This window comes from Periplaneta americana, chromosome 15 (genome assembly GCF_040183065.1).
Source record: "Periplaneta americana isolate PAMFEO1 chromosome 15, P.americana_PAMFEO1_priV1, whole genome shotgun sequence".
Taxonomy (NCBI): domain Eukaryota; kingdom Metazoa; phylum Arthropoda; class Insecta; order Blattodea; family Blattidae; genus Periplaneta; species Periplaneta americana.
Window position 1 is genome coordinate 176,197,549 of NC_091131.1, and position 24,473 is coordinate 176,222,021.

Below are 24,473 nucleotides of genomic sequence, written 5' to 3' on the forward strand. Positions count from 1 at the left end.
AAACTTGAAGAATCGGATTCTGACATCTATCCATAACAAAATCTTACCTTCAGATATGAGTATTAAAGTTGAAATTAAAAGGATACAGGAAACACTATTAACCCATTATATCCCAACGTATGAAATATCATACGAGAAATACGTAATTTTGTTTATTCAATTAACAATGTAAATATTGTTTGTTATGAGGGTTTTATCTGTTATTATTATACAAAAATGTTTGAATTTACCACACAGAAAGTTTCACCTTTTGTGAAACTGTCTTTTGTCCTTTAGTACAGTAGACAATATCAAGATGTCAATCAATGGAAGCAAAAACGCACCAAGGTAAACAATTTTGGCTTTATTTTATATAATACTACAATTTTCTTGCTTTCTTATGTAATAATATAAAGAATGATCTTTATTGCTTCTATAATCCCTATTGACAGATAGCTCCATTACATTATTGTAGTAGGACAAGTTGAATTGTTGTGTATGATAAATCATACGTTGGGAAGTAACGAGTTTCGTATTGTTTTAGGGTTCTGGAAACCAGTGAAGATATTATTTTAATTTTATTGGGTTATTTTACGACGCTTTATCAACATCTCCGGTTATTTAGCGTCTGAATGAGATGAAGGTGATAATGCCAGTGAAATGAGTCCGGGATCCAGCACCGAAAGTTACCCAGCATTTGCTCATATTGGGTTGAGGGAAAACCCCGGACAAATCCTCAACCAGGTAACTTGCCCTGACTGGGAATCGAACCCAGGTCACCTGGTTTCACTGCTAGACGTGCTAACCGCTATTCCACAGGTGTGGACACCAGTGAAGAGATATTTAGTGTATTAGAAGAATTTGGATGGGAATGATGAAGTAGCGCAAGACATAAGAAAAGTACCTCAGAGTAATTGGTTCTTGTACCACCATGTGATTGTATAGATAGCGACCAAGATGAATCTAGAAATGACCAGGAGGGGAGGAAGCACATTTTCTAGATTTATGGGGAGGTGTTCTGAGTCAGGAAATGGAGGTGCAATCTGTATTTGATAATTTTTCCAAGGTACTGAAACTTTGTACAGATAAAGAAGATTCACTTTCAGGTCATAACGAAACATAAGGAACAAAAACCAAAAGTAGTGTACACAAAAGACCTAAGAAAGTAAAAATAGATGAAGTTCAGAGAAAATATACTGAAAAAAATTTGGATTCTAATAATAGTATTGCAAAAATACCTGATTCCATTCCTACATACTGTATATAAGTAGTTTACACAATAAGGCCGCATCTATTGATATAATCAGACATATAATTGATGCAATTGTTGAACACATTGTTAGAGAAAGTGTAAAATATGCATGAAGAAAGAGTTTCATGATCCAGTTGCCCTCAGAAGATGTATACAAATACAAAGCAATTTTGCTTTTATCTGGATACTGAAAATTATGCATCGTCGTATGTACCTACTGGTAGAGACGACCTGACACCAACAATGCTCTTGCGAGCAACGCAATGTAAAGAAATTCCTTCAATCAGATACATAGATGTTTTCACTTGAATGGTAACAATACCAGAAGACGAAATATATAAGATCCGGCCACTTATTTACACATCTCAATGATAAATTTGGAAGCTTCATTGTCTCACTAGGGATTAAATTCTCTCTGGACGGACCTATGGAACCATACTATGGGCATCACTCCATGAAACAATTTATTCGTGGAAAGTCCATTCGGTATGGATACAAGTTGGTATCTTGTTCATCTACGGGTTACCTCGTTAGTTTTCAACCCTATACTGGTGCAAGTGATAGAGAAGAAGGCAAAACACTTGGAACTGCTATTACCGAAAGACTATAATATATTGAATTCCTTCCTCAGAAATGTACAGTTTATATTGACAGGTACTTCAATTCTCTTCCTCTTCTCAAAACCTTGTCAGAAAATGGTATCAACTGCATAGGAACTACACGTAATGATCGAGCGGAGAAAGCTCCATTACACGATATGAAGAGAGATCCCAGAGGTTCATACCACGCACTGCAAGATGACAGAAATTGGATAACACTTATCAAGTGGCATGGCAACAGTGTGGTTACTGTAGCTACCAACATAGGCAATGACAATGTCCTGGGACTAGGAAAATGTTCTCGAGGGAGTAAAAATCAAAAGAAGTGTGGAAAGTGTTCTAAGTTTCGATTTGTGAGATGTAATGTTGGTTTACATGCAAAGAACAGTTTCCTGCAATACCATTTGCGATAACAATATATTTGCTAACACGAAAAAGTGCCATTGTTTACAAAATGTATCACTTATTATTGTTATTAGTACATATGTAGTGTAAAACACATAAAACATCACGTGTAGCAATGTTTACTCATATGAACAGAAAATTTATTTGTACTACACACCAATGCCCAGCGTATGATTTTTCATACGGCTCAAAAAAACACATGTAACATACATTATTCTCAAAATAAAAACATTATATGTGATAAGTGATCTAAAGGCATACTAGAACTCAAATTTAGTACAAAAATTCATAAATATTTTATTTCGGGATATAATGGGTTAATTCCCGCGAATGAACATTTTGAATATAGACTACAGATTTAAAGTCAGTCATTGCAAAAAGGTCACAAGTCAAAGACTCGTGACCTTTCTGCAAGAAGTGGAAATTTCAAGCATCGATTTCAGCACTGTTTGAAAGTATATTCATGATCTTCTTACATAGACTGGTCAGGCTACCCCTACATCTCAATGTTCAATGCATAACTCATTTTCGTAAAAAAGTTGACTCATGACCTTTTTGCAATGACCGAATCAATTGCGATCGAGTTTAATAATTTAATTTAATTTAGGTATGACTATTATTATTATTATTATTATTATTATTATTATTATTATTATTATTATTACATAATTATTTTATTGGTGTTGTGAAGATAAAAAGAATTGCCATTGTATTATATTAATTATGTATATTGTCTTGTTTAAATTACATAAGTTAGGTGTTCATGAGTGAGATAGTTATATACAACAGAAGTAATTTAATACAGTTATATGAACACTTTTTAATGACTGAATAAAATTAATAAAATTGGTTAAAACCAGACATGTTTCGGAGGAATGCTCCTCCATCTTCAGTGGTGGTACCACGACGCTGACTGAGTCTTCCTTAAGCTACGTTACGCGGTCGAACATCTGTACCAGCGTCGTGTATTAAATTACTTCTATTGTATATAACTATATTGTCTTGTATTGTAGTATTGTATTGCTTTGAATTGTATTGTATTGTACTGTATTGAATTGTATTGTAGTAATTATGGGTATATTCATAGCAATGTAGTAGTTTTCTTGGTTGAGTGGAAGGCCTTAACTCTGCCAGTTAAAATAAACCATTATTATTATTATTATTATTATTATTATTATTATTGCTATTATTATTATTATTATTATTGTTATTGTTATTATTATTATTATTATTATTATTATTATTATTATTATTATTATTATTATTATTATTATTATTTTCATCAGCTTGTGGTCGAGATTCATATTTTCATGCTATCGTAACCGAAGCAAGTCAAGTGGGAATACAAGACCGCATCCTGTTCCTCGATATGGCCATTATTTCCAGAGATTAGAGACTGAAATATTTTAGGTACTAAAAAACTAAGTCTATAAAAAAGTGCAATGGATTTGCTCCATTCTCGCCACCATAACTCTGCCATATATATAGTGAGAACAAAGCTGATAAGTTCAGTGAATAGAGCTCTTCGAACTCTGTCTGCAGCGTAAAGGGAAACTCTCTGTCCCCAGGCATATGGACGATAGAGGCCGGCAAAATTTGTGCTATTCTGTGTCTTGGTCAATCTATAATTGGGAGTTTATAAATTCGTTCTCGTTCCAATATAACCATGAACATCATGAACACTCATATAACTAGGTTCTTTAGATGAACATTCTAGTTCAATATTTATTTTTTATGAGGATATTTAAAATAATGCAGTATTAATGAGCTTGTAGACAAGTGAGTGATTCGTAATTGAATGCATGTTATCATTGTTCTGAATAAAAATTACCTTTAGTAATGTTAACGGTATAAATTATTACCATGTAGTGGCAAATACTTTGTCTACATGTTTTATTCTTTTTTTTTTTTTGCAAGAATATTGTTTAAAAATAAAATAAAGCAGATTAAATAAGTTGTTGTTTTCTAATGCCAGGTGTTTTGACAATAAAGTCATTTGACCTCTTGCACTCCAATATTTTTCAAAGATATTATCATGAAGCACAGATTTTGAGGTGTTCCGAATCCATTTCTTGGTTTGAGTTGCACAATGGGCAGTTAGGGGACTGATATATTTCAATTCTATGCAGGTGTTTGGCCAAACAATCATAGCCTGTTGCCAATCTAAATGCAGCTACAGACGAGTTTCGTGGTAAATCGGGAATTAACAGAGAGAAGGAAGGGGCTACTCATGAATTAGCACTGATCAGCTTGATGAGTTAATGACTGATTTTGGTATAATTTTCCTCTATTCAATACCTAATTCCCTCTTTACCCTTTCCTATCCAGTCCTCTGACTGAACTCTTACTTTCTTTGACCGTGACGGCATTAGAGCATTCGAGGCCTAGGGGTTCATTTCCCTTTCCTTCCTCCTCTTTCTACTTTGCTGTTCCTAGTGCTGACCTGCTATGGCACTAAAATCGTCCTCCAGTGGCTTAAGAAGGGAAAGCTGGTGATGAACAAGATCTCCCAGCTAGGTCCAATGGACCCGTCGACCAACAACAGGTGTGGTCCTTCAGATATTCTGGGGGTTGTGTGTGAATGAAGTAGCCACCAAAACGTTAAAATATGGCGTTCACTTAAATCGGCTACAACTTGCCATTTTCACTCCTATATGAAATGAGTACCATTAAGGTAAAATTATCCGGAGGTAAAATAGTCCTCCATTATCGGATCTCCAGGCGGGGACTACTTTAATGGTAGGTACAGAATCAACTAAACATCTTACAATGGAATGCTGGTGGTATAACATCAGCCAAGAAGACTGAACTAGACTAAATAAGCTAAAAAGAATGATTAGTCTGTTTATGTTCTAAAATTATATACTGCCAGATAAGAGACAACGAATTAGAGTTGAAATGTCTGTAATAGTTATGTTTGACATTTTTTTTTTTTTTTGAGGAAATCTCGTGCAGTAAAGAATGTAGAAAATTTCATATATACAATTGACAAATTATTAAGTTCACTTACTAGAACAACAACATTATTCTGTACTTGAGCAATCAGGCTTTCATAAAAAGTATTTTGGGACAGATTTTGCCTCGCATAATGGTTTTTTTAATAAATGGTAAAATATGTGACTCACAGATATAATAATTTATTATAATTATAATAATTTATTTAATCTGACAGGATTAAGGCCATAAGGCCTTCTCTTCCATCCTACCAGATAGCACATATAAATACAAAAAAGAAATACAAACACTGATGAAAATGATACAACTTAAGTTAAAGCCCTATAGAGGGTCAACAGAGTCAAAAGTACATTATAGTGCTCTCATCGAGCTAATACAACGAAAAGAAAGAAAACAGAGATAGCAATGATGATATTGATAACTGACAATAATAATAATAATAATAATAATAATAATAATAATAATAATAATAATAAATACATTACATATTAATTTTCAATTTTACAACAGCATAGTTACAATATTTACTATATGTCATGGGTTAAGGTGAAGTTGCGCAACCTGACATGTGTTCAACAAACAATTCCACGAACTAGAATATGATTTTTTAATTTAAATTTGAATTTTGATATTGTCCGACAGTCTCTGACGTGGACAGGGAGAGAATTCCAGAGGCGTGGAATAGATATGCTGAAAGATGATGAGTAGAAGGATGTTCTGTGCAGAGGAATAGAGAGAAGGTAGATGTTCCGGGTTCGAGGTAGTGAAAGGTAAACAAAACGAGATGCTAGGTAAGAGGGTGTGGAGGTGTGGATGATTTTAAATAGTAATAAGAGAGAGTTGAAGAATCTTCTTTCTTTAAGTGGACTCCAAGACAACAATTCTAGTGACGGTGTTACATGATCGAATTTTCTAATGTTACAAACGAAACGAACGCAGATATTGTGAACACGCTGTAGTCTATGGGCAAGATCAGTATTTAGGTTCGTGAATAAAGAATCGCAATAATCGAAGTGGGGCATCACTAAAGTTTGGATCAGGTTCTTTTTAAGGCTGAGAGGTAAAACATTGGTTAAGTGTTTGAGGGAATGAATTATGGAAAAATTTTTCTTACATATGTAGGTCACTTGACTTTGAAAATTTAAATTTGAATCTAAATATACCCCTAAATTTTTTACTGTCTTACTATATGTAATTGTAGTATTATTTATTTTTGTATTTGATACAGTGGCTAGATCTATTTTGTTTAATGCTCGTTGGTGGCCCATTATTATAGCTTGTGATTTGTCTGGGTTTAGTCTAAGTCCAAATTTTTGCGCCCATTGAGCTACAGATGCTAGATCTTCATTAATTCTGATCAAAGAGTCATTGATTGTACAAATTCGGGAATGAATGTAAAGTTGTAAGTCGTCAGACAGATATAAAAATAATTCTTAATATGATAGTTGTAGAAACAAATATTTCTGTACAAATCAGGACAGCAAGGCACATCCAAGACCAATTTGTTATAGAAATGCTTTTTTCATGACACTCCTATTTCCCCTGGCATAATAGCAATACATCTTCGTAAATGAAGTACAGTCACAAAGTCGTAGGCCTGCTACACTATGGTATGTTATTTTTGGCTTTGTCTATCGTTGCAGGTGGTGAAGCTGAAGGAGATCACTGTCATAATCACAGGTTTTGTTGGCATCTCCATCTTCCTGCAGTGGATGTCTTGTGGACACTTCCTGGTAGGGAATCTAGGCTAGTTCACTGGAGAAGAGACAGTGAAAGGTATGTTATTTTTAAGGAGCGGATATTTATGAAATGGCATTATTTTTCTTTTAACTTCTTCTTATCTTCAAGTATTTATGCTTATTGCCTGTTACACCCCTATTTGCTGGTCTATCCAGCGTTTCCTTGGACGGCCTAAACTTCTTCTTCCCTTTGGCTTGTATTCCATTATTTGTTTCGGAATACGGTCACAGTCTACTATATGCAGTCACGAAGCTTGGGGTGATTTTTTGCATTTCTCACGATAGTTGCTAGCCGCTTGGAGTGCTGTGAGTACTAGGAGCAATAGACTGTGTCACTGCCATCGTGATCTAATGCAGGCCGTAAGGCAGACCATGTGACTTGCTTAACCCAATCACGAAGGGCGGCGTTTCAACCATATAAATTAGTTGGAATGCATAAAGAGTAACATATATTTCCCTAAAATGTAGTGTAATTGCATTAATAAAATTTAAAACAATGATTAGGAGACACTTCAGACATAATTCCTTGTGAGTTAAGGTGTAATATTATTTTTGGTGTGAAAATTACGTTGTTCGTATGTGTAATACCTGCCTTTATTTCGATTAAATATTGCGAAATTCTTGTGCATTCATTTATGCACGATTCAATAATTTTGAGTTGCACTGCACGAATTTAGATATGTTGAAATTATAGGTTATGTTTACTGTACCAATTGCCCATTTCTGTCTAATTTTAGCGGTCTCCAATGCCCTGCCACTACATATGTATGTTATATCACATGGAAAGTATAGGTTATGTTTACTATATTTAACTTATATTCCTATATTCGCAATTATTCATTATAATTAAACATAATGTCATGTATGACACCCATCACATTCTATTTGCCTGTATTTTAATACTACAATTGAGTACTGAATTATTGTATTTATCTACTACCTAAGAGACGAAGTAACACAATCGTACGTACACTAATTTCATAGGAGTGATATAGTAAATTTTCTGTCTACAATTAAGGAAATGTGCTAAATTAAAATCACAATATAAATTCGTTTTTATTGAACCTCAAAATAGCTTCCATTCTAAACTTAAAATGTTGATGCGAACAGATTATGTTAACGCGTAAAATTCTCTTCACATTAAAATAACACAGTTTTGTAATTATTTCTGCAACATATTATGCAACAAGAAGTAAACGGAACTTATGGACACATTACACTAAATAAAACTTAGCAATGATACGCAATAAAGTTATAATATAATATTTCACTGAGCTACATACACTGAAATAGAATACCCGAACATACATTACGGCCTGGTCTAGATCGAAAAGGCATTGACTGTGCCGTATTTCGCTTTGTTGTGAAAAGTTGTGTAAACTGTAAATGGCTAAAATACAATAATAAATGTAACACAAGAAAGTTCTTATCTTACATATTCCGAAGTGATACAGTGTTAAAAATTGTGTAATCAAGATGTACAATAATTTGAATAATAATATGGGACAAGGAGACGTTTGTGGTACTATAAATATTGTAAGAAAAAGAGGTCAGATTTATCCTTCTTCTGAAAAATCCAGGAAGGTGAGTTTATAAAATATAATATATACTTTATGAAAATAATATATAAATCTTATGTATTTCACATTTCAATAGTGGAAGGAAGGTGTTAATTTTTTCAAAAGAATACGATATCGAAAGTACAATACATTTTATTGTCTGCTGGGGAAAGGGTCTGTGATGAGGCGATAGTAGCGATCCTGGTGATTAGCAACTATCTATGGATGCATTTTTCAACTGTCTATGTTTGCATATTTAGTAAGTATGGAGCTTCGTGACTGTATATACTAGACTGTGATACGGTCATTATTCATTCTTTGAACATGCTGTGACCAAGAATTTCTATATTCTTCTACTTTCTTTATTAAGTTTTCAGCATTCAGTTCCTTTCTAATATCTGTATTCCTTTTCCTATCCGTTAAACTATATTCAACCGTTGCTCTTAGGAATCTCATTTCTGCTGCCTGCAATCTAGCTATACCTCTCTTCGTCATGGTCCATGTCTCGCTGCCGTATGAGCATGTTGGTATCGCTATCACTGTATAAAACTTCATTATAGTTTCCTCCTTACTTTTCGTTTAAGTGTTGTGCCGTTCATTTTATTAAATTTTGCAATTTTTCCGTTAATGTCAATTTCACCATGGTAAGATATATCACATCCCAAGAAAGTGAAGCGGTGAATCTGTTCAATAGGAGTGTTATTAATGACTATCTTGGATCTTACAGGATTTATACCTTTGAATCCCATTACTTTAGTTTTTGATGTCGATATTTTAAAATTATATGTTTCAACTATTTTTTTAAATTCATGTACCGCTTTCTGTAAATTATTCTCATTATTGGCGATGATTACTTGGTCATCCGCATATAATATAAACATTATACTTTTTCTCGTTATGTCAAAATTCTTTTAACTTTTATGCAATAATTCATTTTATGTTGAAACAAAACGAAATATGTAACATTTGTGTTTAATTTTATTTATTTATTTATTAACAGAGAGGGTTTGGAATTGAACGGGTTACATCAGCGTCTTGTCTATGCGGTTGACGTGAATATGTTAGGAGAAAATCCACAAACGATTAGGGAAAACACGGAATTTTACTTGAAGCAAGTAAAGAGATAGGTTTAGAAGTAAATCCCGAAAATCTCGTGACGGGAATATTGTACGAAATGGAAATATAAAAATTGAAAATTTATCTTTTGAAGAGGTGGAAAAATTCAAATATCTGGGAGCATCAATAACAAATATAAATGATACTCGGGAGGAAATTAAACATAGAATAAATATGGGAAATGCCTGTTATTATTCGGTTGAGAAGCTTTTATCATCCAGTCTGCTGTCAAAAAATTTGAAAGTTAGAATTTATAAAACAGTTATATTACTGGTTGTTCTCTATAGTTGTGAAACTTGGACTCTCACTTTGAGAGAGGAACATAGGTTAAGGGTGTTTGAGAATAAGGTGCTTCAGAAAATATTTGGGGCTAAGAGGGATGAAGTTACAGGAGAATGGAGAAAGTTACACAACTTAGAACTGCATGCATTGTATTCTTCACCTGACATAATTAGGAACATTAAATCCAGACGTTTGAGGGGCAGGGCATGTAGCACGTATGGGCGAATCTAGAAATGCATATAGAGTGTTAGTTGGGAGGCTGGAGGGAAAAAGACCTTTGGGGAGGCCGAGACGTAGATGGGAAGATAATATTAAAATGGATTTGAGGGAGGTGGGATATGATGATAGAGACTGGATTAATGTTGCTCAGGATAGGGACCTATGGCGGGCTTATGTGAGGGCGGCAATGAACTTCCGGGTTCCTTAAAAGCCAGTAAGTAAGTATTTATTTGTTTTTTAAATTTTCCAATAGGTAATTTTTTCATTCTATGGTCCATTAAAAATATTTTTCTTCAGTTCTTATAGATTTTTTATAGAATTTTTTCAAATTTCATTTAATTTTCTTGCAGTCTTACGTACAAATCATAGTTGCTGCTTTTATACTGCAAAAATATTTTATTTGCTAAGGAAACTGACCTTGAGTAGGTGGTGATAATGCTGTGATAAGCTGACAAAGAATGTGGCGGTGGTAGATTTTATATGTTAATTTGTTTTTATCAGTAATTTAAAATGGCTCATAATTAAAATTTATATAATAGAAACATCAATACTGTATACATAACGTGTAGTAATAATATTGTTGGCAAAAGTAGAAAACCTCTGAAATCATAAGAATGTTCTCAGGACTTACAATGTTTTCCACTTTGCCAACAATTATGTTGTACATGCATTGATCCAATACAGTTTATATTCAAATGAAATAAATATTGAAACCATCGATGAAGTTATATTTTATGCCAATGCAAGTAATGAGAAATAATGATTTAAAATCGTATTAAAGCAGGATTTTATCCTTTTTATATATCACCATTTTCACACATACATACCTCAGCCTAAAGAAGAAATAAAAACTTCTGTAGAACGTTTTGTGATTTTCGTTACTAGAATAAATACTAGTTTAAAAATGAGGTGCTATTCTATGTTGCAGTATAGATTACAATCATGATCATCTATAAATTTGTAATAATACAATAAAAACAGACACAAGGTCTTATTTTGATTTCTTTTGTAAACCATATGCTTTTGTTTGTGTTCATTATCACTCCATATATAGTCACTTGCCTGTATTTTATTAACTTTTATGATAATTTTATTATAAGTTTGGCATTTTAATGTAAATGTAATAACGTTTTTTTGTAATTATTAATGTAATTTTAAGGCACAGACATCCAACTTCTACTTATTTTGTATTTATACACAAGTGTGTAGGATCTTTATTTTGCAATTAATTTCTTTCCTTCATTTGATTGTTTCTCATACTTTTCTGCTGTGCCTTCCAGTGTCTCAGTTCCTGGATGAGGAGGTACAAATTGACAAAACCAGTCTGAATTATAAGTGTGGACCATCTCTGACGCTGGGTACGGCACTCTGAACCTTCAAGCTGGAGGACTTAATCTGCACCACATTTGCTCTCATCTGTGGAACAACATATGAAATCTTCCTCATTAGTAAGTGTATAGAGATCTTAAGTACTCTTAGGAAGCCTCCTTTTTAGTTGCTTGGTAAGAAGTATTGCTGAACTTGGTACACTTGAGATTTTCCAATTAACTGTTCTCAGATTGCTTATCTCATGTGGACAGCATAAGCCAAGGCTTCTATACATTCAATAGGTTATCTCAGTTTTCATTAGCCAATCAAATAACTAGTTGGCTGGTGATGCGCGAAGAGTCCATGCTGATTGGTCCTTTATTTTCAAATTGATCAGCGTACATTTTAAACATAATCACCTCAAATAAAAACATTACAAGGGGTATAAACCAAGTGTGTATGTGTCATGAAACAAAATAAATACGTTGAAAGTGTTTATACCGTGTATATAAGCTGTACTTACACTTGTCACTGCATTATTTTTCTGTATTTCTTAACAATTCGTCTGCTCTCAGTGTCTGTCGTCCATTTTCGTCTGCTAGTTTCCAGTCTTGTGTTTACATACTTGAGTCATATAAAGAACCTAGTTTTGACTGTACAATCAACAATAAAATTTCACGTGGAACGTTATGTACGAACATTGCCACATATTCTTTGGTTCTTTTTATAATATTCCGCCCCTTTTTAATCGTGTTCTTGCCATGATACTCATTGTAGAATTTTTCAGTATTATTGAAACAACTTACCCATGCTGGTGATGGCATGGTTAAACCTTCAAAAGAAAGAATAATATACTAAAATTAAAGAGGGCCGAGATGGTGGTGTTTTTGTTTTAAATGGATATTTATAAAAAATCTAACATTGATTGATGTTAATACCTCATTCTAAAGTTTGGGAAAAGGCGCATGTACCGGTAGGCCTAATGAAATGTCAACAACACGTTCATTTACAAAAATTATTATAACTCAACAATGAACTGTCACTGGAGGCTATTATGATTAACCCACTGATTATGGCATAATGACAAAATGTCATAAATCGTTAATATAAAATCAATATAATGAGAATTATAGTGAAAAAACATCACTGGTATCAGTCGTTAACCCTCCACCCCTTTGGTATGCAACTGTTAGTATTAGTAGTAGTATTAGTAGTTAGTATTTTTTATATAAGTAGGTTAACATAGATGAACCATTATATAAAGCTGGTATTAACATAGGCTACTTATATAGACCTATGTGAGATATTTAAACTTACCTGTAAGCTTTAACATTGTCGGTCGTTTCGGCTTTATTTTCATTAAAGCTGCTCGAAAATCAGGAAAAAATCGTCATCTTTAAAATGATCAGAGCATAATCTGCTTGCATCAGGATTGAATTTATCCTGTATTTTGCACGCAATTACCCACTTTTTTTTTTTTTTTTTTTTTCAAATTTCTAAATCTTTAGGAATGGTAAAGAGAAACTCTTTATTTTTATCGTTAGAATTGTTGCATACAGCAACAGCACATCTTTGACCTGGCATAATGCATTCAAAACAACATAAACAAGAAAAAACACGAGATACTGCTTTGAATCATTTGAGCTTTGGCGCGCTTAGCTATCTTGTGACGTCAGAAGCGCCCTCCTTTCCCCGTCGATCCCTCGCCAACAAGCTCAATAATAATGCAACCTATGATAAGTTTAGAAGCCTTGATTTGCATTGTTCAAGACGGTATTGTGACGTGTTGAGCGATGAATGCGAATTCCATAGAGAATGAAAAAATGGAATAGCGTCAGTGAGTAGAAGCTGTAGACAAGAAAATTGATAGTACTTGTGTTGTAAGTATCTTCGATCTGACTTTAAATGTACAAATAGTCAACGGCCGCAAGGGAGTTTAAATATTCATATTTTATGTTTAAAACGTACTTTCAAGTTTTCTAAAGTAATTGATAAAACTACATAGCTACATTTTTATGATGCAGTTACGTATTGTATTAATGTTACTTGATTTTTATCAACAGTAATCTCACTAGAGGTTTGATTTATCTAGAGAAAATCAAAACTCGAGTGGGATTTAATTGACTATTACACGATTAGAAGAAATTATATAAAGATTAGAAGTAACGAAGTACTCTAATACAATAAAATATTGACTTACGAAAATACTGAACTGTCTTCAAATGTATTACTGTACCATTGTATTCCGCTAGATGGTTATAGTGTGTTATGATTAGCTCCAACGAGTTAGAAAGAGAAGACTATAGAGTGGCCATGTTGTCCTGTACAGCGCTCTTTGCGGTGCCGCCGCGAAACACGGCAGATCTGAGCTAAGTGCCCACCTTTGTAAAAATTCGTCTGCTTACAATGTTGTATAACGGAGGTAAGAAGTACAAAAAAACGAAGAAAAAACATGCCTGTTGTGTGTGCTGCATATAACTGCAATGTCAAAAGGAAAAAGACAACTGATATATCATATTTCATGTAAATTTTATGAAGTTAAGTCCATAGTTTTGTTATAAATGGTTCACTGGTAATGTACTTAAACTAAATACGGATAAAACCAATACAATTCCGTTTCAGACCCAGTGAAAAACAAATAGCAATACAATATTAAAACTGTATTTCGACACCGGCATCCTTTATCTCTGCTCCTTCTGCCCTTACTGCTTATACAAGAAGACGATGAGCTGTAGCTTATAAGAAGTAGGCCTATTTCGAAGACAAACGATTAATAAAATAAATGGTTCACTAGTAATAAAGTTAAACTAAATACGGATAAAACCGCTACAATTCCGTTTCAAACCTAGTAATAGCAATCAAATATTAAAATTGTATTTCGACACTCGCATCCAAAATAACGCAAAACTCTGGGGTATGTCGTTTTGTTGTTAGTATTTTGACTGGAAGGATATGAAAGAACATAATTGAGCACCCACGTGCAATAATGGGGTAAGTATGAATATATTTAGTAACTACTTACCCCATTATCGTACGTGGGTGCTCAATTATACACTAATAATTATCTGTGGTGCCACAGCCCTTGAAAGGCTCAGACAGACCAGCCGGCTGTTGGCCTCACTTTCACATTTCGATAATAATTATACTTTACTGTAACAAAAAAACTGAAAGCGTGTTTTGTCATGTTTCACCCACGTTATAAGCTTGGAGGTAAAGGTTGTTTACTACAGATAGGGCCTACTTTCATTCTATATCTTATGGTATAGTAAATAGTTTTGCAACGTGTAGAGATTGGGAAAACAATTTAATAAAATCATCCGAATCATACTCGTATATTTTATAGGCAATCTTGCAGGTCGCATTTAAAAGAACCTAGGAATATTAACATTTTCTTCAGTATATTTGCTAGGACTTCTTGTCATACTACATGACAATTTCGCTCAGGTTATTCTTTTAAGCCTTCCTTCTAGGAATAGCTCAAGTGTTTTAAATTTAGCGTACATAAGTTTAGATTAAGTTCCTATCACGTATTTGACGAAATACTAGGTTTTTCCACTTCAGTTTAATTGATTTATGCAAACGAAATTAAGACAGCTGACGATTCTAATGTCAGTTATCACCACGCCCACTTTGTTTTGGGCGCATAAGTTCATTACCGACGGTCGTTCAATTTTCTTCAAACATGGCGGCGCAATGACCACTCTATGTCTTTCTCTTTCTAACTCGTTGATTAGCTCACTGCCATCTGGATAGCTGTTTTCTTGTTATCAGCCTAGATCTAGGTTATCAGTCATGCCAACTCAAGAGGCCTATACATATAAGAGGAGTTCATAAGCCGGATTAAGTATAATCTGTCAAGAAGCTTCTCTCAACTGCCAGAGGGGCGCCACAAGCAAGCAAAAAATTGCGAGAATTTCAAAAGACTTCTCTACACCTCCCCACTGTAGTAGTATTAGTATTACTATTTACAATTTCAATTTCAAGACTTTCGCCGATAATTACTTAGAAATTCTCTGCACCTTGACGTAAATTATTTACAAGTTCTCTCCGTTACATTACTATTTATATCAATGTTTGAAATGTAACCATCCCTACTAAAATTATTATTATTTTCTTTTTTTTTCTTTTTTTTGTGGGAATAAAGATCTTGAGTCAACATCAACAGCATTTTCAGAACGTGATATGCCAGGAAGTGACGGTAGGAAAAGGGCTGTGAAATATGAAATGAATTAGACATGACCAACCAAATCTGTTGTGGTTAGAATGCATTAAATTTATTTAGGTAACAATATGTTTTTTATAAACATACAAGATATTTTGTTACAATTAACTTCCACTGTTTTATTGCAATACACAAAAGATTTCATGATCCTAAGTTCACTATTAGTACAATAATATAATTAATATAATATAATTAACATCACAGGAAAATCTACAAAAAAAATCATATGTATACTTAAGTCTGTTGGAAATCAGAGATTATTTCATGAAAAAAAATTTAATGTCAGTTTATTTCATTTTCTTAAATGTCTACAATGTGTTATGAAGAAAATAATTTGAAATCATCCTCAGTAGAAATCGGTGTCTGCAATGCTGTACTCTTATTGTCTTGTGCAAATGAATATTGATGTTTCAAATAAGCGGTTACAATGTGTTAAGTCTTGTGATAACATTGAAGGCACATACATTATGCCAGTTTGTTCGTAATTTTCTACATTAAAGTCTAGACTGTGTATGGGAACATTGGAGAGCAAGAGAGTTGATGGGTTTATTGAAAAAACTCAGCATTAGTTAACATTAAATTTTATATGTTACTGAACACTTTTAATAAGCTGCACTGATTAAAGAATTCATCCCAACCTATATCTAGCATCTACAATTGAATTTACTTCCTTTATGGTATGATTTGTCGTTTACCTTTGAAATATTCTACCTGCTAGTGTAACCGTCCTTGTGTTTAAATTATATGAAATGTTAGCTAGGATAATATAGTATCTTTCAAAGGCTTTGTTTAATGTGTCGAGAAGATGGCTCCTGTGTTTGACACACAACCTTGGCCACAATCAGTATCACACAATGGCAACTGTATATGAGCATAGGCTTAATAATCAAAAAGCTTACATCTTGCTTGGGGTAAAGCCAGATCAACCATTTTATTCAGCAAATGGTCAGATAATTGTGGATTTCTTTTACGCAAACCATCTCTTAAAATGTACACGAAATATGTCGAAAAAGTATAACGTAATAGTTTACGACTAAAATAGCAAAATGGAAACATACAGGTCTATAGTATTCAAATTTGATAAAGATAACCAGTTTTAGTTAACAAGAATTAATGATAAACATGTGTATGCAAGTGTATTGAGACTGATGACAGTAAGGACCACAGCATGCAGTAGCTGCAGACATTTCTTGCTAGCCAAGACTGACAGTACATGCAGGAGATGCAACACAAAGAGCAGAATTTGTAGGCAACATGGACAAGACATTTGATTCACTGAATGGAAGTACAGTTTTCGAGAATAGGAAGACAGTATGTGTGGCTGTGGAAGAAAAGTCTATGCATGTATCCATCTGGAATGAAATGGTGAATTTTTAGTAGTGTCAATTTTATAAATAGTGAAAAACTATGCATGTGCCATCCACATCTGGTTGGATTTATGACTTAAATGGATCAAAATTACTGTAGGAAGTTGTTAAAAATGTACACTGATATGCATTTGCTCTTAATTTGGAGTATTAATCAAGATTACTAGAAATTTACTTTTGCATAATTAGAAATAAGGATGGTAGAACAAGCCAGATAACTCTTCCTGCAATGATATTTAGTACAGTAATCGGGCATTGCTGCTCAAAATAATGTTATTTTCTAGTAACAAATGAAATTGTGAAAGAGGTTAATACTTGTGAGGGAATCTTTTAATTTCTCTGATGATGATAATGAGCTCGTGAATGCAAATGCATTGTAATGTGTTGCTGGTTATATTGCTAAGAAGGCACGTGATGCTAAACAGTGTGTTAATTGTCATGCAGCTCTTGCAGACAATGAAAAATACAAGAGGGCATAACATGTATGTTCAAGGAATATGAAAAAGTTACCGAAGATCCTCAGTTGCCATTGACGTATTTATTAGAATGTAACATTGATGACCAAGATGTTTCATAATGGCTTAGAAAATCCGCTGTCACAGAATGATGTAATAAAGCAATTTAATGAGCTTGATTCATAATAGTGTTAATTTTGATTTTCTTTCATACTGTAACTATGACTGCAAAGATTATTTTTTTCTCACTATAATGTTAAATCAATGCAAGACTCAGAAAACTGAATGAAGAATGTCTTCTGATGTAACAAAAATAAGAAAACAAAAACCATCTGCACCAATAGATAAAATAGCATAAATATAATATGAAATTATATTATATGAGACTCCAGTTTATTGATGCAGAACTTTTTTCATTTTCTTTTCTTTCTTTTTTTTGTCATCACTTGGCAGTTTTTCATTCATTTTCCATAATCTTGCATGAATCAGCACTCATGTAAACAATGAAATCAAATATCTTTTACAATCAGAATTAGAAGTAGGTGCAAGAAAATCAGAACAAACTTCATCCTGAATAAGGCTAGTAAATCTCTGTACTACATCAGGCTTGAAAATCAGGTTTCCAAAGTTATTATCAAACTCATATGTCATATATTCAACACATTTAAGTAAATTCGCAGAATACTTTTTGAACATGTTTCGTGTACTTTTAATCAAGTGTGGAGTGTAAAGTGTGGAATGTAAAAAAAAAATGCCACAATTTTCCTGTCATTTACTGTAAAGGAGGGCTCATCTGTAGTAACCCCCAATAAATGATACGCTTTTTGATTGTTAGAGCCCTGATCACAAACAGTAGCTACTACTTTTAAACCAATACTACTCAGCTTCTCTATTGCTTTGCCAATGAGTTCAACTAATGTATTGCCAGGGGTGCTTGAATGTGCTAAGAAAGAGCCCGAATCTTGTTTGTAATTACTGCAAATTAACCATAAACAAAAGACCTTGGTTGGCAATTCTATCTGATGAATAATTGCTAGAATACCTCTCGAAGCCATTTACGATGTCTTCATTACTATTGTAGCACAAGTTTGCTTTTAAAGACATTTCATCCCACATAAGGCAACATACTTTGTCAGTCTCAGTCATCTTACTACAGGCATTCCTTAGTATGTCAAATAGTTTATCACTAAAACCAACATCAGTGATATACTTTTGCAATACTCTAAGCAATGTAGGCTTTGAAGGGAAATTTAATAACTTCCTAATCATCCTATAGGAACTTGGGCTCTGTAAATAAATGTTAAGAGCCTTTGTTTGCATTTCCGGTGACCACCGATTTCCTGTGTACACACCGTGCATCTGAAGAGATGCAATTTCTTACCAGTTCACATAATGGTCCAGGAACCTTACTCTTTATACATGCAAGGGCAGTGTGTATCTTCGGTTCTTTCTGTGAAGTCTTGAGAACTCTTCCTCTCAGATGATGCAATTGTACTTGAAGGCTGCGAATCTTTCTCCTCTTCGGCATTACTGTCAATCCCCCCATAGTCTCCGCAGCTCTTGAGCAGCCTCTTCCCACTCCACGTGACTTGGCCATGCAGAATCTGTATAAAACAAAACAACAGAAAATATATAATTATAAACTAACAGTAAGAGTAAGCAGGCCTATAACATCACGAATAGAGGGTGCAGTTATGGGGTCTGCTGAGCCCAATATGGGACTACTTATCTTTCCCTATAAATAACATTTATAGAATCTCCAATTATGATAGAAGTTAGTTCTGAAGTATTGAAATTGCATATCATTGGGTAACTTTAAAAATCTTGTAACTGCATTTCAGGAAATTGCACAAAAGAACAAAAGAAGTTATTATTTTTATATCCCTGCTAACAATTGTTATGCATTTGTTACATACAAACTGTACAAGAATTTTCATACTAACGAGGTGTTATCAGCAGACGCATTTTAAAAATAGTTATACACAGATTTCAACATTCTGGAAAATTTGAACTTTGTTTTAGAAGTAAGCCAATGATACCTAAAAAGTATACGATTAAATAAGTTACTTTGACTTGATGGAGATAGCCTGAACTTTGCAAGGTATGACTTCTCTATTCAGATGTGTGCGGAGGGTACTTGTGAAATACTTATCTTCAAAATGGTCCGCGCACACCCGAAAGTTGTTGTACAATTTCTTGGGCACTTTCACCATTAGGTCTTCTCTGCCAATTGCTTCTAGCCATGTCTTGCATCTGAAATCAAAAACGAGAATAAAATATAAATATAAATGATGAGCACAGCGACACCATTTCGTGGTATTTTGTAAAATCACTCAGATAAGCTAGAAAATGAAAAAAACCTGCTCCAATGACCTTAAAGGTAAAACACTAATTATTACTCCATTTGTAACGTATTTTTGGAGAAAAACACTCATCATTTACGATAACATTTTAATAGCAAAGCGGAAAAACTTGCAAGCTCCAAATTATAATTTAGAGGAACAGAAATAATGTCATTTTCAACGTTTTCCCGCTTAGCTATTCATTTGTAAAAATACGATGTGAATCAAAGAAATTTAAATGTAGGCCTAATAAAAAATTAATATTGTTAGCCTTTTCATATGACGAAAATTTGTAGTAAAACGGTGTACTACCGTGGCTTACTGCATCTGTTCTCTTCGATTTTCTACTTATCTGAGTGATTTTATAAAGTGATACGAAATGACGTGCATGTGATCATGGTGTATGTGATGTGTCATTCGTACTTTGCCGCATCACAGACGACAGAAAAAAAAAAATTACTTCAGTAAATAACCTCTAAAATTGTAGCAAACCAAGTAAATCAAACTTCAGTGTCATGTATGGCAAAGTACCGGAGTTTCAGTAAAAACAATAAACCGATAGATCCTTCTCTTGAAAAATATCTCCCACGTGTTATCGGGTACCTACTGTTAATTAGACCAATACATATACATAAATTAAATATATATAATACATTTAAATAATAAAGTGGGGAGTGTAAGGATATGTATAACTTTAATATTAGTATCTGGCAATTCATGCATTATGATGCACGTGGCTAGAAAAATCTACAATACATCAATTTAGTTTAAATGATAATATTAATACTGTGAATTTTATTAGTAACAACAATGTAATTTATTCGTCACAACAGTAATTCCTTTCTACAATTCACCTTAAACGCTCTCGTCAACAATTGGATCTTCACTCAACAAAGTATTCGTTATAGCACTCCACCGACGACAATGACAGTTTACTTGGATTATTACGCACAACAATGAACTGTTAATCTTAACTAATATTTACAAAGCACTATTTACAAATCAGAACTACCAGTTCTCAGTTCACAGTTCTTCTATCTCAGTCACTCGAGTTCACAGTATCTCGAACCACAGACCTTCAGAGACAGTTCACTGTACTCGAACTCGGGTCCCTCCAACTGCGGTCCACTGCACTCGAACTCAGGTCCCTCCAACTGCGGTCCACTGCACTCGAACTCAGGCCTTCGGATGCTGACGCAGATGCGGACGCACACTCGAGTCGAACTCTGGCTTGCTTGCTCTGGCTTACTCACTGACGGAATAACTGAAAACTCTGCTCTAGTTCGCTGGCGCTTCTTCTTTTATAGCAAAATCATAGTTGCGAGAACCTTCTACAGGTGTGTAGAGAATTATCTGGATATCTCCACTTCGACGCATTTTCTGGAAGGGTCGAGAAGGTCCATTCCCCCTTACTCCGCATGCAGCAGTTGCGCGTGCACTCTCCCCTCGTCGCGTGGGCCTTTCCCTTTCCCCTCGTCGCGCCGTCCCTCATGCTTCATGAAGCCCGCGCGATATGCTCTCTCTCGCGGGACGCTGGTCGTGAGTTCGAATCTCACGTCGCTGTCACAATACATTGTAAATGAAAACTCACCTTTCACTATCTCCCGATATTTTGAAGAAACATTGGCAAATTCTTCGGGTGGCTGTCCTTCCAATTCTTGCACTCGAAATATTTGCATTTAACATGTGATGGCATTTTGAGTAACTTCACAACACACCAAACAAATTCAAAATGTCTTCCTTCTTCCCTCTTGTGTTTTCCTTCACCTTCCTTATTCAGGACTGACAACTTAAACCAAAAGCACGCATGCTCATTTTCCATTTCCTGGAGTTTGAATTCAGTGATGCAATGTTGGTAACAAACAATGGTAGCGTTCGTAGTGCTGGTTGAATGAGTTAGCAGCGGTTAACAAGGAAAAGGATAGGACTGAATCCCTCTGTTATATTATTAGTCCTCTTGTGCCAACTATAGAATCTTCATTGAACTCTATGGAGATTACTAGTCAAGAATGCTTTGTTGATTCAATTTCACTTTTATTAAAACAGTTAATTCCACTTCAATTATCCGGATCCCAATAATCAACGTCACTTGACAAATGATTTTCAATAAATCTTAGTATTAAACAATCTTTGATAGGTGACTATCCATAATGTCACACAGCAGAAGCTATAACATAACCTAAATATAATAAACAAGTGTTTGAAAAGTTACAATTAGGAATGATGGAATAAGAAAAGTTTTAATAAAGGATTATGAAATAAAAAATAAACATGAATAATTTTAAAAGGAACAATTATTGAAAGTACAGTTTTCAAATTTGAATGTTTTAGTGGTTGGTGGTTCAGTTGATGTTACAGTGGACGTGTGCGTAAAAGTGGAACTGGTTGATGTACAACTGTCAAAAAAAAAAGTGACCGCACTCGTGAACAGCGAATATTTTCAAAGTCCACTTCGGGTCGCGGCGATGTTACACGATGCATGTGCTTGTACAAGCAGTTCCCGAACTATGAAAGTGTTCCATGTCTGCGCCTCGTAGGCCAGCGGTAGAGTGCTTGTTTAGTGATTCAAAGGTTGTGGGTTCGGGCCTTCTTCAAGTTTTCATTTTATTTTTTAATCGTTCTTTAGCGATGTAAATGCTATTCAAATTATCATTTATATTCAGTTATCGTTCTTTATGGATATCACGTTATTTATATTTTGTTATCGTTCTTTAGAGATATGAATAAAATTCAAGTCATCATTTGTATTCTGTTATCGTTTTATAACGATATGAATAACAATTTTTATTATTGTATCTCCAATGGTGGTTAGCCCTATTTTACACATGTATGTTAGGGCTATAGTTTCATACACAAAAAAGATAAGCATAAAGAGAAATAGAAAAGAAAATTAAATTAGCTTACGCGATGTAAACAAAACATAAACAAACCGTAAATTAGGCATTGCGATTGCAAAATAAATATCAGGTATCAATTTGAAACATACAAAAACATTAACAACACACATACGTAACACTTCTATAACACAAATACGCAGCCTTCCGTACCATACATCATAAATTAATACACAATAGTCATACAAACACAATCAAACTATAATTACGACATTGCGACGACATCAAGCATCACATAACTAACTCACATACATAACAAATCAAGCATCCGTTACAACACATACACTTCAACATAGTAACCACACTTTTAAAAGTTACAAATTTGGCTCCAAGAAGAATAAATAGGACACTGTTACTAATTACTATTCTTCTACAATTTCTTAAATACATCTGAAATAAATCTGTGAAATTCCGATATGAATAATATTCACGTTTTTATATTGTTATCGTTCTTTAGCGATATAGATAATATTCAAGTTATCATTTATATTCTGTTTTCCTTCATTAGCATTATAAAATAATATTCAAGTTATTTATATTGTTATTGTTCTTTCGCAATATAAATAATCTGTATTTTATGTAAGTAATTATTATAACACAAATAACCATCCTTCTTTGTAAAATAGGTTATTTTATTTAGATAATTAAATAAGTATTATATAATATCTTATTCGCGGGCTCAGAATGACAAGGTTCTATCTGACATTTTTAGCAAAACTGAGATTTTTGTTGCATAGAATTCTGCTACTTCGCAGCTATCTACCATATAAATTATATGTTGATATCTCAATTATTGTTCGTGATAAAGTTAGTTTGAAAAGGTTCTTATCTGCATTGATTTTATTAACAACCAAACTTTTAAAATGCTTTCCTGTAAAATTTACTAAACACTAGATAGAACCTTGTCATTCTGAACCCTCGTTATATTAATTAAACAAACCGATATTTATCATTTATATTCTGTTATCGTTCTTTAGTGATACTGTATAAATAATATTCTAGTTATTTATATTGTAATCGTTCTTTAGCGATATAAATAACATAAATTTAATATTAGGTTTGGAAAAATCCAGTTGCATAATACTGGTATTAGTTTTTCTTTTTGTATTATTACATTATACTATCTTGAACCACAATAAAATGAAAAGGAGTAACGAGGAATTGAACCTGAGACGTTGACATCTAAATTCCGACGTTCGTCCGCTGAGCTACGAGGGCAAAAGTGTGGAAACATTTTCGGAAAAATTGGCCCAATCACATTCTAAGATTTTCTGATGATTCGTAGAAGCTAGTCCAGGATGCGGGGGGCAAAGGCTAATTGAGATTTCCCGGTCTCTGATCGGGTCAAACATCCTGATAGAATTAATATTTAACCCTTGCCGTGACTTTCGGTGAAGTCCGGAGGGCCCAATTAGTCAAATCCACTCTCCTCATCTCCAAGATTGGGTCCCCTGGAATTTAATAAGATGCGAAAGAGATAGTGGTGTGCGGAAAGCAACGGAATGTTACCGCATTTAGGCCTATCCTTCCCAAGAAAAACTGCAAACATGAAGAAAGTAAGCTTTTAATAGAAGAAGAAGGATATTCTGCGGACCTCTGGAAAAAGAACTAAGGAAGAGACTAGTGAAGTGCTTTGTGTGGAGTGTGGCACTGTATGGGGAAGGAACATGGACATTACGACGAAATCAAGAGAAACGAATTGAAGCATTTGAAATGTGGATGTGGTGAAAAACGGTGCGTGTGAAGTGGACAGACAGAATAAGAAATAAAATTTTGTTTG

At 33.9% G+C, this 24,473-nt stretch overlaps 1 protein-coding gene and 1 long non-coding RNA gene across 4 annotated transcripts in view; one reads left to right on the forward strand and one right to left on the reverse strand.

Moving 5' to 3' along the window:
- Positions 1 to 24,473, forward strand: part of LOC138715554 (uncharacterized) — a 93,231-nt gene that overhangs the window by 23,126 nt on the left and 45,632 nt on the right. For all 3 annotated transcript variants that reach the window (XR_011336441.1, XR_011336440.1, XR_011336442.1), the window contains 2 exons: positions 6,834 to 6,966; positions 11,386 to 11,553. This is a non-coding gene — a long non-coding RNA (uncharacterized lncRNA). The remainder of the gene's footprint in view (positions 1 to 6,833; positions 6,967 to 11,385; positions 11,554 to 24,473) is intronic.
- LOC138715553 (uncharacterized) overlaps positions 19,118 to 24,473 on the reverse strand; it is a 50,384-nt gene continuing 45,028 nt past the window's right edge. Inside the window, exon 6 of the mRNA XM_069848620.1 lies at positions 19,118 to 19,710. The gene's annotated coding sequence lies outside the window, so the exon portion shown is untranslated. The remainder of the gene's footprint in view (positions 19,711 to 24,473) is intronic.